Source organism: Callithrix jacchus, chromosome 12 (assembly GCF_049354715.1).
Source record: "Callithrix jacchus isolate 240 chromosome 12, calJac240_pri, whole genome shotgun sequence".
Taxonomy (NCBI): domain Eukaryota; kingdom Metazoa; phylum Chordata; class Mammalia; order Primates; family Cebidae; genus Callithrix; species Callithrix jacchus.
Genome location: NC_133513.1, coordinates 45,993,709 through 46,010,528, shown reverse-complemented (window position 1 = coordinate 46,010,528; position 16,820 = coordinate 45,993,709). Strand labels below are relative to the sequence as shown.

General features: G+C 37.2%; 1 pseudogene across 1 annotated transcript in view; it reads right to left on the bottom strand.

Annotated features, from left to right (window-relative positions):
* Positions 1 to 16,820, bottom strand: part of LOC100412967 (serine-rich coiled-coil domain-containing protein 2-like) — a 59,361-nt pseudogene that overhangs the window by 13,683 nt on the left and 28,858 nt on the right. Inside the window, exon 2 of the transcript XR_013524860.1 lies at positions 3,216 to 3,354. The product of XR_013524860.1 is annotated as a serine-rich coiled-coil domain-containing protein 2-like (transcript). The remainder of the gene's footprint in view (positions 1 to 3,215; positions 3,355 to 16,820) is intronic.

Sequence of the window (16,820 nt, the reverse complement as noted above, 5' to 3'; positions counted from 1 at the left end):
AACAGTACAAATAGCTAAAGCAATCTTAAACAAAAAAACAAATCTGGAACCATCACATTACTCGACTTCAAATTATACTACAAGGCTACTATAGTAACCAAAACAGCATGGTACTGGTATAAAAGTACATACAGAGAGCAAAGAAACAGAGTAGAGAACCCAGAAATAAAACCAAATACAACCAACTGACCTTTGACAAAGCATATGTAACAAAAATTGGGAAAAGAACACCTTATTCAATAAATGGTGCCAGGAAAACTAGATAGTCACATGTAGAAGAATGAAATTGAATCACTATCCCTTACCATATACAAAAATCAACCCAAGATGAATTTAAGACTTAAATCTAAGGCATGAAACCATAAAAATGCTATAAAAAAAAAACTAAGAAAAACTCTTCTAAATATTAGTCTAGGCAAAGAATTTATGACTAAGACACCAAAAGAAAATGCAACAAAAAATAAATGGGACCTAATTAAACTAAAAAGCTTCTGCTCAGCCAAAAATAAGCACAGTAAACAGACAACCCACAGAATGGAAGAAAATATTTGCAAACTATGCATCTGACAAAAGACTGATACCCAAAATCTACAAGGAACTTCAACTAATCTGCAAGAAAAATACAAAATAATCCCATTAAAAAGTGAGCAAATTACATCAATAAACATTTCTCAAAAGAAGGTATACAATGGCCAAGAAACATGAAAAAAATGCTCAACATCGCTAATCATCAGGGACATGCCAATTAAAACCACAATGAGATATCACCTTATCCCAGCCAGAATGGCTATTATTAAAAAGTCCAAAAACAATAGATATTGGCATAGATGTGATGAAAAGGGAACATTTATATACTGCTGGTGGAAATATAAATCGGTAACACCTCTATGAAAAAAAGTATGAAGATATCTAAAGAACTAAATCAATCATTTGATCCAGCAATCTCACTACTGGGTATCTACCCAAAGGAAATTTGTATTTAAAAAAACAGCTGCATTATGTATGTTTATTGCAGCAAAATTCAAAATTGCCAGATGTAGAACCAACCTAATTACCCATTCAACTGATGAGTGAATTAAGAAAATGTGGTATATATACATACACACACACACACACACACACACACACACAAAGGAATATTACTCAGCCATAAAAAAGAATGAAATAATGTCTTTTGAAGCAACACAGATGGAGATTGAGGCCATTATTCTAAGTAAAGTAATTCAGGAATGGAAAACCAAATACCATATGCTCTTACTTATAGTTGGGAGCTAAGCTATGGTTATGCAAAGGCATACAGAGAGTTATAATGGACACTGAAAACTCAGAAGAAGGGGTGGTGGGAGGGAGATGAAAGATTTTTTAAAAACTACATAATGTAGTAAAATACAATGTACACTATTTGGGTGGCATGTGCACTGAAATCTAACCTCACCACTATACAATTCATTCATGCAACCAAAAATCACCTGTTCCCTTAAAGTCAGTGAAATAAAAGTTAAAAAACATATATTTTTTAAATGTATATAATTTTATAAAAGGTAGAAGACATTTGAAAAACACTAATTACTAAAGCCATGGGAGGTATATAGCTGAATAATGTAACAGTACCAAAAAAATTCTTTTGGCATTAAGGGTTCAATAATAAGCTGTCAATTTAGGCAACTAACTCAAAAGAATTTTCATCTAGTAACATAAATACACACTACAGTTAGTGCCAGGTTGAGAATTATAAAAATTTAATAAAGTTGATTTGTCCATTAATCTCAATCTTACACAATTTATTTTATTTTTTGAGACAAGGTCTCACTCTGTCACCCAGGCCGGAGTGCAGTGGCATGATCATGGCTCACTGCAGCCTCCACCTCCCTGGTTCAAGTGATCTTCCCACCTTAGCCTCCCAGGTAACTGGGACTAAGAGCACACAGTACCACATCCAGCTAATATTTTAAAAAATTTTTTGTAGAGACAGAGTTTCACTATATTACCTAGGCTTGTCTTGCACTTCTAACCTCAAGCGATCGTCCCACCTTGGCCTCCCAAAGTGCTGGGATTAGAGGCATGAGCCACCGTGCACAACTTGTATTTATTTTAAATATAACACAAAACTACAAAAACAAAAAGGTTCAATGCACACAAAAGAGCATAAACTAGAAACCACTAGTGTTCGCTATTTGAGTAACTTTTTAATAAATTATGACATATCATGTGATAAGATTATAAAAATGAGCTAGAAATATTAAAATGTTTGTCCTAATATTAAGAAAAATATATGGTCACTATATGCTCACTGTTATGTAAGAATGCTGTAAAAACACAAAGAAAAATGGAAATTTAAATTTAGGGTCACTGATGTTTTTAATGTAGTGTATGACATTGTCTTTAATTTTGTTTTTTTAAGAGGCATGGTCTTGCTCTTTTACCCAGCTAGAATGCAGTGATGCAATCAAAGATCACTGCAGTCTCAAACTCCTGGGTACAAGTGATCTTCCTACCACAGCCTTCTGAGTAGCTAGGACTGACTACAGACATATGCCACCATGGCCAGCTAATTTATTTTCACATTTTTAGAGGTGGAAGCCTTGCTATATTGTCGAGGCTGGTCTCAGATTCCTGGGTTCAAGCAATCCTTCCCCTTTGGCTTCTCAAAGCGTTGGGACTGTAGGCACGGGCCATTGCACTGAGCTAAATTTTTTTAATTTTTTTGTTGTTGTTGTTGAGATGGAGTCTCACTCAGTCGCCTAGGCTGGAATGCAGTTGCATGACCTCAGCTCACTGCAACCTGTCTAGTGGGTTCAAGTGATTCTCCTGCCTCAGCGTCCTCAATAGCTGGGATTACAGATGCCCACCACACACCTGCTAATTTTTAATATTTTTCAGTAAAGACAGGGTTTCACCATGTTGGCCAGGGTGGTTTCGAACTCCTGACCTCAGGTGATCCACCCACCTCAGCTTCACAGAGTGCTGACATTACAGGCGTAAGCCACCACACCAGGCCAATTTTTTTTTTTTTTTTTTCTATTTCACTTCCTAAAATATTTTTTTTTCTTGCATTTTAGGTTTGGGGTTCATGTCAAAAACAGTTGCATACGTACACACATGGCATTGTGGTTTGCTGCCTTCCTCCCCATCACCTATATCTGGAATTTCTCCCCATGTTATCCCTCCCCAACTCCCCACCCACCGCTGTCCCTCCCTTATTCCCCCCAACTGACCCCAGCGTGTGATGCTCCCCTCCCTGTGTCCATGTGTTCTCATTGTCCAACATCCACCTGTGAGTGAGACCATGCTGTTTGATTTTCTGTTCTTGTGTCAGTTTGCTGAGAATGATGGTTTCCAGGTTCATCCATGTCCCTACAAAGGACACAAACTCATTGTTTGTTATAGCTGCATAGTATTCCATGGTGTATATGTGCCACATTTTTCCTGTCCAGTCTATCATCGATGGGCATTTGGATTGGTTCCAAGTCTTTGCTATTGCAAACAGTGCTGCAATGAACATTCCTGTGCTTGTGTCCTTATAATAGAATGATTTATAATCCTTTGGATATATACCCAGTAATGGGATTGTTGGGTCAAACGGCATTTCTATTTCTAGGTCCTTGAGGAATCGCCACACTGTCTTCCACAAAAATTGAACTAATTTACACTCCCACCAACATTGTAAAAGTGTTCCTATTTCTCCACATCCTCTCCAGCATCTGTTGTCTCCAGATTTTTTAATGATCGCCATTCTAACTGGCATGAGATGGTATCCCAATGTAGTTTTGATTTCCATGTCTCTAATGACCAGTGATGATGAGCATTTTTTCATATGTTTGTTGGCCTCATGTATTTCTTCTGTTGTAATGTGTCTGTTCATATCCTTTGCCCACTTTTGAATAAGCTTGTGTGTTTTTTTCCTGTAAATCTGTTTTAGTTCTTTGTAGATTCTGGATATTAGCCCTTTGTCAGATGGGTAGATTGCAAAAATTTCTTCCCATTTTGTTGGTTGCCGATTCAATCTAATGACTGTCCAACCCTGGCCTAAGAAGTGAAGTTCCTATAATACCTAAGTGTTATTAACTATGTCAAAAGTAAATATTTAGAAAATCACAAACTTTCAAGTAAAGATAGTAGAGTGAAAAAGGACTAAGTGAAAAAGAATGTCCTGTTACCCACTAATATGATATAAATGCATATACATATGTGTATGTGATTTTTTTTACCAGAAACCCAACAGCTACATACAATAATAATACAAAAAGCTATTTAAGCTAAGAACCTACAAACTTTAAAAACAAGTAGACAAAAAAAAATCTGTATGATACAGTATGACTAGTAGCCTGATTACTGCCTGCAGGCAGCAGTGACAAAAAAAGGTGAACTAAAAAACTCAAAAATTTTAAGAAATACCTCCTTGTTTGGATAAAAAAATTTCATTTTTCATGCCCTAGAGAAGTTGAGGAAAATATCTTGAGCACAGAGGCTTCAAAACCTAGGCAGAGGCATCACCAGGTATATATCCTTTGGTCAGTATAGGTACTGAGTTGAGGGAAGGATCTGAAGCACACAGAAACATACTATACCCTCAGCAGTATGAAGTGAGACTGGTATAGGACATTTAACACAATCTAAGGAGATGGGGAAGCCTAGGGCCACAGAAGGGCAAAAGCAAAGTCTTGACCTAGGTATCCAAATTAAGCCTGAGCAAGACAAAAAGAAATGGCCATAAAACCTTAACAGTTTCTTGTAACACAGAGCAACCTAATAAGAACATGCATCTAATGAAAGAAAAGCCCAAAAGACAAAACAAATAAATTAAAAAGAAAAGTTCTGGCATTAAGGAAACCATTAAGAACAATGAATTGGGGGCGGAGGGAAAAGCAAGGGAAAGAACTAAAGACTTAAACAAATGGCAAAAAAAAAAAATCTCAAGATAACAAGAGTATTGAGGAGGCCAAAATGGTGGATCACTTGAGTCCAGGAGTGTAAGACCAGCCTGGACAACATGGCAAAACCTCAACACTACAAAAAAAGAAATACAAAAATTAGCCAAGCATGGTGGCATACACCTGTTGTCCCAGCTACTCAGAAGGCTAAACTGGGAAGATAGATTGAGCCCATGAGGTCAAGGCTGCAATGAGCCATGATCACACCACTGCTGCGCTCCAGCCTGGGTGACAGAGCGAGACTCTGTATCAAAAAATAAAAAAGGGAAGAAAGAAAACAAAAAGAAAGTTAAAAAAATATATTGCAGAGAAAAAAAAATGACAAATCAAAAGAATTAGAAAAAAATCTAGGACAAAGGCTGAACAGAAAGATAATTAGTATCCCTCAAGTAGAACAATTAATTAAATGGAAGAGAAAAGGCAGAAGGATATAAAAGAAAATATCCCAAAAATAAAGGTGTAAAAAATCTATACAAGGAAAGAAAAAATATACCAAATCACAGATGGAAATATATATCCTAGTTGATGAAATACCAAGAATAAAAAAATAATTGTCCAGAAATACAAGCAGACAAAAAAAAAAAAATCACCTTTAAAAATTTTTTTAACTTGGCATATACAAAGGAAATTACTAGCTATCCTCCCAAAGAAATGCTGGGGACTCTAGGGATAACTTAACCCTATAGGAATCACATTAATTTTATCTTTAAAATTTATTCTAAATTCACCATTTCCGTTCCAGAATTTCAGTTCTTATGCTCATCATTTTTTCCTATACTACTACCAAGGATTCCTACATTTATGTCAAGATTCTGACCTTAGTTCTATTCAAACTCAAGAGTTATCTTCTTAAAGCACAGATCTGGGTCACATCATTCTACTGATAAAAAACAATGTGTGAGACCAGGAACAACAAAATAAAACCCAAAACCCATTGTACAGGGAGCAAGCTACTCTGTTTGCTTCTACCTTATCTTTGTTATGTACTTAAGCCAAGATACATCATTTGTCGTTCCCCAAAATCCGTCCTACATTATCTTCTATGCCTTTGCTAAAGACCACTTTGAATATTCTATTAGCCTCAAAGTCCAAAATCACCACATACACCAATGTTTTTAGTAAAAATTAATCTTACATCATTTCCAATTCTCTTCACAGCAATAAAATAGCAGAGTCTGTCTTCTAATTACGTGCCTGTCTATTTGACCCACAGGAATGTAAACCTGCCAAAAACATAAACTGAGTCCTATACACAGTACTTTGAGGCTAGCTACAGGACTACAAATTTAACCTCAACTTATAGGTAAATTCATAACGTCTTAATGCACATTACTTAAGTAAGTAATATAGATAAGAAAAGACTAAAAAAGAACTTTGTTTTGTGAACCTGTGATTGACTGGTAATAGCTCCCTTAAGCAGTATGTTGAAAAGGATTCTGGGGCCGGGCAAAGTGGCTCACACCTGTAATCCCAGCACTTTGGGAACCTGAGGTGAGAGGATCACTGGACCTCAGGAGCTGAAGATCAGACTGAGCAACATAGTGAGACCTCATCGTGCCACTGCACTCCAGCCTGGGCGACAGAGCAAGACTCCATCACAAAATAAATGAATACATAAATAAATAATTTTTAAAAATTAACATTAAAATTTTTTTTAAAAAAGGATTCTGAGGTCAAATCTAGCTTCTGAAGTAGTCACATGATCAAGCAGCAATGTTTGCCAGGAGCAGAACAAGGGACAGTGGCAATATCCATGCCACACAATGGTCTTCATTTTTGATAATGGTCTTTTCTACAAAACATACTCCCATACCCACAACCACTTTCAGTATAAACATAAAAAAACTGGTAATGACATTACATATTTGGGTCATTTTGCAAATAAATAACTAATACATGTTAAAGATTAAAACAGCCCGTGAGTCAGAAAGGCTTTAACATTTCCCTGCCTGTCACAAGTAGACCATGGAAAGAAAATTCTATCCTTTCCCTTCTCTATACCTCTATTTTCTTGCCTAAGATGAGGGTAATACATGTTATCTCCCAAGAGCATCCTAAGTCTTAATAACTTAGAGGTACAAGATGAGCTTAAAAAACAGATAAACTGTTACTAGTGTTTGTGGCTGTACCACTTTGTGGAGGAAAGGAATAATGTTAGAACCTGAATGTGCTATTCTCTATGAAGAATATTTATTGATTTCCAAATGTACAAATAATTTCAACACAAATGATATCAATCATCTTGAACTTTGGTCTTAAGATAAACTAGTCTGACAGCTCCACTATAAAGTTTACATTATGAATATTATCACTTCATTTGATTAGCTACCTACTATCTTCAAATGTTCATGAAACTTTCCCTTACATTTGCTTATACTTTTGAAGTAAAATAAACATTGTAAGTCTGCCTCATTTTGGTAGCCATGCTGACTTTCATGCCCTTTACCTAATTTGTAATCTGTTAGGTGTCTAAGAAATGCATTCATTAACGATTTGAAAAAACATATTGCCATATCATCTAATGATATAATTTTCTACGAGACACTTTAATACCATCTGTGAGCTTTAATTTAATGGTGAACTAAGACTAATATTTGATACAGTACTTGGAAATGTCTGAGTCTTTTCAGTTGCTAGAAAAATAATTTTTTTAAAGTATAGCACATTTATAGTATTGGTATTTCATAATTTAAAAATTTTTTTCAGGCCTGGCATGGTGTCTCACACCTGTAATCCAAACACTCTGGGAGGCCGAGGCAGACAGATCACCTGAGGTCAGGAGTTCGAGACCAGCATGGCCAATATGCTGAAACCCCATCTCTACTAAAAATACAAAAATTAGCCAGGCTTGGTGGTACACACCTGTAATCCCAGCTACTCAGGAGGCTGAGGCACAAGAATCGCTTGAACATGGGAGGCAGAGGTTGCAGTGAGCCGATATCACACCATTGCACTCCAGCCTGGGCAAAAGAGCAACACTCCACAGCAAAAAAAATTGAAAACTACTTATAAATGCCTTCTTTAAAAACTGTAAATCAGGTTTCTTGCTTTTAAAAGGAATCTACAACTGGATAAGGGAGAAGCAGAAGCAAATATTATTAAGCACTTACATGACAGGTACCATGCTTACCACTTCATCCTTATTGTTTAATCTTCATAACATTATAAGGTAGTAGATTTCATCCCATATTAAACAGCTAAAACCAAGATTCAGTGAGGCTAATACACTTGTCTAAAGCCACAAATTCATACACTGTCAAAAAGAATTCAGGTTCAAGTTTACCTGATTCCAGGGCCAATGAAAATCGCCTTCATGACAAAGGAATGAAATACAGTCAATGAGCCACATAATGATGTTACAGTCAATGATAGACTACATTTACAACAATGATCCCATGAGATTACAGTGGAGCTGAAAAACTCCTATAAAATAGTGACATGGTAGCCATTGTAACACTGTAATGCAATTACTTTATTTTTTACATATTTAGTGTATCCTGTGTGTACAGTGTTTATAAAGTCTACCCTAGTGTGCCATGATGTCTTAGGCCTTCACATTCACTCACCACTCACTCACTGACTCACCCAGAGCAACTTTTAGTTCTGCAAACTCCATTCAAGTGTCCTATACAAGTATACCATTTTTTCTCTTTTATTACTATCTTTATTGTAACTTTTTTACATTTAGATAAACAATTCTGTACCATCAAATCACAAGTGCCTGTAGTATTCAGTAAAGTAACATGCTGTATAGGTTTGCAGCCTATGAGCAAGAGAGTATACTATATAGGTGTGTAGTAGGCTATACCATCTGGGTCTAAGTATACTCTATGCTGTTCAGAGAATGACAATGACCTAAGGAGGCATTTCTCAGAACAGATCCCGTTCATTAAGCAATGCATGCCTGGATTCTGAGAAGCTTACTGACAGCAAGGGACAAGAATGAAGGAAGAGACTGAATAGCTAGTGTCAGAGAAGAAGCATAAAGACTGCAAAGGGCCTAGATATTAATTACAGACATTTTGCAGAACAGTAAGAGCTGTTACTTTTCAAATTCCTTTCATATCCGTTACCTCATCATCTGAGGAACCACCCACTCACTTTTCTTTCTTTGGGTTTTTCAAATAATTTTTTACAAGGTGTAAATGGTCTGCATTTTAGGGATTTAAACAGACATAAATTCACTACTAAGTACAAGAGCAATTAACTGAACAACAATACTATTGACTATACATGTATAAGCAGTTTCTTCTGAAATCTGCTTTCACATTCAGATTAACTAGGTCAGAATTTAAAGTGATTTTTTTTAAACCTTAAGTTACTCAATTACCTCTTTCCTATCCCCTTTCACATTTCCTGGCTGTCATCTGTGGCATAAGTTGATTCAAAGGCTTGATGATAGCAACTAAATAAGCAAAATTGACAAATTTAGCCAAAGTAAAGGTTTAAAACAGTGCATTTACTTCCAGATTCTTCAAGACTTTAAAGAGGACATGCTCAACACAAAGCCTCATTATTATATCAATTTGACCTTTCTGTTCTCCAGCTACAACTTCATTTTCACTCACTTAAATGGAGTTCGAAGTAACTTGTAAAAGTTAGGCTCAAAAGGAATTTGTAGTTTAACAACATTAAATAAGGTTATTATACAGATCCAATGTATATTACTTCCTGAAATTTCAATTTAAAAAACAAAAATACTAAGAAATAAAGAGAAACCAGAAGTTCCCCTGGCCAAACCATAAAAATTTGTCCCTCCAAATTTTACCAGTTGGCACAGAAATACAAACTCAAATACCTGTAGGGCATGCAAATGTCATTAATGTGCAGACGGCTAGGAAAAGATGACACATGCCAAACTACATGAATACTAAGCCATATACTGCCTTTTAAAATAGTAGACAGGTATAACAACTAAGTACAGCATTTCACAAACACTGGGTCAAATCACAGCAAGAAAACATTTAACATTTCAGTCTATATAAGAGCTGTTTGAGCAAAGTTTCCTAAATTAAATTATTAAATTAAAGTAAATAGGCAGAAAGGACAGGGCCGTAGGAGCTCCAGCATCAGGGAGAACAGTAACAGGAGTAACATTAACATGGATGGAAGACTACCAGACCATAAATTCACTAATGGCACATACTGGGTTTGATTCACCAGAACACATTACTCAACCCCAACCTTGCTCAGTACATGACAATCAGTAAATACCTAAACATTAAACGTTTTATAAAGAACTACATACATTAGAATGATTGTTTCGTAGAAAGATATTAGCAGTAGTTTTTACATAATAGAATACAACATGACAATGAAGACCTAATTATTGCTATATGTAACAATGCAGATAAAAGTAACAGGATCCTTTAAACAAGACCCAGAGACTTGAGAGTAAACTGGTGTGGTTCCATTTATATGAAGAATCCTATAAACAGACTCCAGAGACTTGAGAGTAAAAATGGTGTGGTTCCATTTATAGGAAGGTCAGATTGCCATTTTCAATGTAAAAAGCTACAATTAATATCATTCTTACCTAAAAACCTGGAAGAGCCAGATAATCTTCAAAATCATAACCTTTCATAAGCCCATTCAGAAAGCTGGTATTATAAGGCAACCAAGTTGACCAAATTCCAAAGGGAGACAAGCCCCTCCAAGGAGAGATGGGACATTTACGGTTTCTCTTTTGGCTGAGCATACGAGACAGAAATGACCACCATAAGGAGAAGTAATAAGCTAACATTTTAATGTCGGCTTAAAAGCCAAATGTGGACTAGCACAACAGCAAGCTCTTCCACATGGGCCTCAACCTAGTGTTTAAGTGAAAAATATGGGAAAGCTCCCCCTTAATGGCACATGTAGGCAGGAGGTGATCAAAGGCCACATTGGGACAAACATTAAGTCTCTCACTTTCCTGCCTCCTCCTGTCCTCTGAAGAAAAAGCCTTAAACTACTGGGGAAGAAGCAGCAAGACTTCTCACCCAGGAACAAAGGAAAAAGTCCACTGCATCTGGGGGAAACAGAATGGAGTGTGAGAAATGTTCAGCTGATCCATTTATGTAAGTGTAAGGTCATGAACTGATTAATCATGATAATATGTGTTAGAACAGAGAAGTGGTTCCACAGTGCTTGTGTGTATCAGAATCACCCGGAAGACTTCATGAAAACAAGACCTCTGAACTCCACTCCCAGAGTTTCTGAACCAACGTATCTAAGGTAAGGCCTTAGGAATATGAATTTTTAACAAGTGTCCAGGTGATGCTGACTCTGCCAATCTGGAATTCATATGTTAAAAATCCCTGGGATAGAGAATAACTCTGCCTGAGGTGGCTAACTGAAAAGGTGCTGACTGAGAAGTTGGCAACTTGATCTGGATGGTGTAAAATTCACCAAGACTCACATCATTTAAGATGTATGCATTTTATTGTATGTAAGTTATACATCATTTTTTTAAGTTTCCCTTAAAAAATTAAAAGACTTCAAACTGCTTCTAATGCAATAAATAGTAAAAATGAGCCTTACTGCTGACAACTTATTCGACAAATTGATAAAGGAATTAAGCATGTATCCTGCTCTTCTCATACTTCAAAGCAATCAAAAGACTGACAGAAAATCTTTATAGAAGAACCACAACTAGTAAGTACAGAAAAAATGATGGAATCACAAAGTAAGAAAATCTGAAACACTCCATTAGATACCAAAACACGTTACAGTTAAAACTGCAACTATTAAAAGCTGAGTGGTAAATAACACTAGGGATTAATTATGCTGTTTTCTCTCCTCATTATGTTCAAAAGCATCCATATATTTTCATTTAAAAATGTAAACTCTGGCTGGGCACAGTGGCTCATACCTATAATCCCAGCACTTTAAGTAGCTGAGACAGGTGATCACCTGATGTCAGAAGTTCCAGACCAGCCTGGCCAACATGGTGAAACCCCATTTCTACTAAAAATACAGAAAGTAGCTGGGCATGGTAGCAGGTCCCTGCCATTCCAGCTGTCTGTATCTCAGGGATAACACAAATGGTTTCGTAGAGGAGGCAATGCTTGAGCTGAGCCTCAAGAGATAAATAGTAAATAGAAATAAAGACACTGAATGTGAAAAACAATTCCAACTGAGGTACCAGGGTGATTTCAATGGGACTGGTTGGACAGTGGGTGTAGCCCAAGGAGGGCAAACCAAGGCAGAGTGGGGAACCTCACAAAGTCCAAACTGAAGCCCTCTCACTTGAGAGTTTCACAGCCAGCACACCAGTTCAAGTTCAACCCAGGAAAATGGAGCTCAGTGGGGAGAAGGGCGTCTGCCATTGCTGTGGTGGGTTTAAACCTACTGGTATAAACAAAAGCCAGAAGAAGCTTACACAGCAGATAAGTCCATGACAGCCCAGCAGCACCTCCACAAGAAGACAAGAGACAGACTGCCTCCTCAAGTGGCTCCCTGACCCCTGTATAATCAAAAAGATACCTCATACATGAGACCTCTGGCTGACACCTGGTGGGTACCCTTCTGGGATGAAGCTACCAGAAGAAAGATCAGACACCAATCCTTGCTATTCTGCAGCCCCGATGGGTGATTCCCAGGAAAGCAATGTCTGGAGTGGACCTTCAGCAGTCCCACAGCAGAGGGGCCTGTCTGTTAGAAGGAAAACTAAAGAAGACAAAGAAATACCTTCAACATCAACAGAAAGGATGTCCACTCAGAGACCCCATCTGAAATCACCAACTGCAAAGATCAAAGATAGATAAATCCACAAAGATGGGAAGAAACCAGCACAAAAAGGACGAAATTATCAAAGACCAGATTATCTCTCCTCCTCAAAGGGATCACAACACCTAACCTGCAAGAGAACAAAACAGGACAGAGAATGAGTCTGATGAACTGACAGAAGCAGGCTTCAGAAGGTGGGTAATAACAAACTTCTCTGAGCTAAAGGAACATGTTCTAACTCAAAGCAAGGAAACTAAAAACCTTGAAAAAAGGTTAGATAAAATGCTAACTAGAATAACCACCTTGAAGAAAAACATAAAGACCTGATGGAGCTAAAAAATGCAGAATGAGAACTTCACAAAGCATACACAAGATTGAATAGCCGAATCAATCAGGCAGAATAAAGTATATCAGAGATTGAAGATCAACTCAAAAAAATAAAACAAGAATGCAAGATTAGAGAGAAAAAAGAGTGAAAAAAAAATGAAAAATTCCTCTAAGAAATATAGAATTACATGAAAAAAAAAAAAAACCGAATCTACAGTTGAAGAGTGTACCTGACTGTGACGGGGAGAATGAATCCAAGCTGGAAAACACTCTTCAGGATATTATGCAGAAGAATTTCCCACTCTTCAGGATATTATGCAGGCCAACATTCAAATACAGGAAATACAGAGAACACCACAAAGATATTCCTCAAGAAGGGCAAACCCAGGCACCTAATCATATCATTCACCAGGGATGAAATGAAGGAAAAAATACTAAGGACCACCACAGAGAAAGGTCCGGTTACCCACAAAGGGAAGCCCATGAGACTCACAGTGGATCTCTTGGCAGAAACCCTATAAGCCACAAAAGAGTGGGGGCCAATATTCAACATCCTTAAAGAAAAGAACTTTCAATCCAGAATTTCATACACAGCCAAACTAACCTTCATAAGTGCAGGAGAAATAAAATCCTTTACGGACAAGCAATTGCTGAGAGATTTCGTCACCATCAGACCTGCCTTACAAGAGCTTCTGAAGGAAACACTAAACATGGAAAGGAACAGTCAGCACCAGCCATTGCCTAAATGTACCAAATGGAAAAACCAAAGATGCAATGAAGAAACTGTGTCAACTGATGGGCAAAACAACCAGTCAGTAAGAAAATGGCAGGATCAAATTCACACATAACAATATTAACCTTAAATGTAAATCGCATAAATGCCCCAATCAAAAGACACAGCCTGGCAAACTGGATAAAGAGTCAAGACCCATTGGTGTGCTGTATACAGGAGATCCATCCAATGTGCAAAGATACACATAGACTCAAAATAAAGGGATGGAAGATTTATCAAGCAAATGGAGAGCAAAAAAAAGCAGGCACTGCAATCCTGGTCTCTGATAAAACGAACTTTAAACCAACAAAGATCAAAAGATACAAAGAAGGGCATTATATAATGGTAAAAGGATCAATGCAACAAGAAGAGCTAACTATCCTAAACATATATGCACCTAATACAGGAATACCCAGATACATAAAGCAATTTCTTTTTTTTTTTTTTTGAGATGGAGTCTTGTTCCTGTTACCCAGGCTGGAGTGCAATGGCTCAATTTCGGCCCACCACAACCTCCGCCTCCTGGGTTGAGGCAATTCTCCTGCCTCAGCCTCTCGAGTAGCTGGGGATTACAGGCACGCGCCACCATGTCCAGCCAATTTTTTGTGTGTTTTTAGTAGAGATGGGTTTTCACCATGTTGACCAGGATGGTCTCAATCTCCTGGCCTCACAATCCACCTGTCTCGGGCTCCCAAAGTGCTAGGATCACAGGCTTGAGCCATCGCACCCAGCCAAAGCAAATTCTTAATGACCAATAAAGAGACTTAGACTCACACACAATAACAGTGGGAGACTTTAACACTCCACGTCAATATTAGACAGATCAACAAGAGAGAAAATCAACAAGGATATACAGGACTTGAACTCAGATCTGGACCAAGCAGACCTAATAGATACCTACAGAACTCTCCAATCCAAATCTACAGAATATACATTCTTCTCAGAACCACATCGCACTAAAATTTACCACACAATTGGAAGTAAGTCATTCCTCAGCAAATGCAAAAGAACAGAAATCATAACAAATTGTCTCTCAGAACACAGTGCAATCAAATTAGAACTCAGGATTAAGAAACTCGCAGGAAACTGCAGAACTACATGGAAACTGAATAACTTGCTCCTGAATGATGACTGAATAAACAATGAAATGAAGGCAGAAATAAAGATGTTCTTTGAAACCAATGAGAAAAAAGAAACAATGTACCAGAATCTATAGGAAACATTTAAAGCAGTCCTTAGAGGAAAATTGATAGCAATAAATGCCCACATAAGAAGTGAGGAAAGATCTAAAATAGACACCCTATCATCAAAATTGAAAGAGCTAGAGGAGCAAGATCAAAAAAAGCCAAAAGCTAGCAGAAGTCAAGAAAGAACTAAGATCAGAGCAGGACTGAAGGAGGTAGAGACACAAAAACAACTTTAAAAAAAATCAATAAATCTGGGAGGTGGTCTTTTGAAAAAAAATTAACAAAGCAGACCGCTAGCCAGACTAATTAAAAGAAAAGGAGAGAAGACTCAAATAGATGCAATAAAAAACGATAAAGAGGATATCACCACTGATTCCACAAAAATACAAACTACCATCAGAGATTACTACAAACAACTCTATGCACAAAACCACTAAACCTGGAATAAATAAATAAACTTCTGGACACTTACACTCTCCCAAGACTAAACCAAGAAGAAGTTGAATACCTGAACAGACCAATAACAAGGTCTGAAATTGAGGCACAAATTAGTGGCCTACCAATCAAAAAAAGGCCAGGTCCAGATGAGTTTACAATCTCTACCAAATGTATAAAGATGAGCTGGTACCATTCCTTCTGAAACGATTCCAAACAATACAAAAAGAAGGAATCCTCCCTAACTCATTTTATAAGACCAATGTCATCCTGATACAAAAACCTGGCAGAGACACTGCTAAAAAAGAAAGCTTCAGACCAATATCCCTGATGAACATCGATGCAAAAATCTTCAATAAAATACTGGCAAAGTGACTGCAACAGCACATCGAAAAGCTTATCCATTACAATCAACTAGGCTTCATCCAGGTGATACAAGCTAGTTCAATATATGCAAATCTATAAACGTAATCCATCACATAAACAGAACCAAAGACAAAACCACATGATCATCTTAATAGGTGAAGAGAGGCCTTCAACAAAATTCAATCCTTTATGCTAAAAACTCTCAATAAACTAGGTGTTGATGTAACGTATCTCAAAATCATAAAACCTATTTATGACAAACCCACAGTCAATATCATACTGAATGGGCAAAAACTGAAAGCATTCCCTTTGAAAACTGGCACTACACAAGAATGCCCTCTCTAACCATTCCTATTAAATACAGTATTGGAGGTTCAAGCCAGAGCAATCAGGCAAGAAAAGGAAATAAAGAGTATTCAATTAGGAAAAGAGGAAGTCAAATCATCTTTATTTGCAGGTGACATGATAGTATATTTAGAAGACCCCATTGTCTCAGCCCAAAATATCCTTAAGCTGACAAGCAACTTCAACAAAGTCTCAGGATACAAAATCAATGTGCAGAAATCAAAAGCATTCCTATACACCAATAACAGACTAACAGCCAAATCATGAGCGAACTCCCATTCACAATTACTACAAAGAGAATAAAACACCTAGGAATACAACAAACAAAGAATGTGAAGGACCTCTTCATGGAGAACTACAAATAACTGCTCAAGGAAAGGAGAGAGGACACAAGCAGATGGAAAAACACTCCATGCTCCTGGTTAGGAAGAATCAATATCATGAAAATGGCCATACTACCCAAAGTATAAATTACTGCCCAAAGTAATGTATAGATTCAACGCTATCCCCAACAAGCTACCATTGACCTTCTTCACAGAACTGGAAGAAACAAACTTAAACTTCACATGGAACCAAAAGAGAGCCCACATAGCCAGACATTCCTAAGCAAAAAGAACAAAGCTGAAGGTATGAAACTACCTGACTTCAAACTATACTACAAGGCTATAGTAACCAAAACAGCATGGTACTGGAACCAAAACAGAGATATAGACCAAAAGAACAGAACAGAGGCCTCAGAAGTAACAC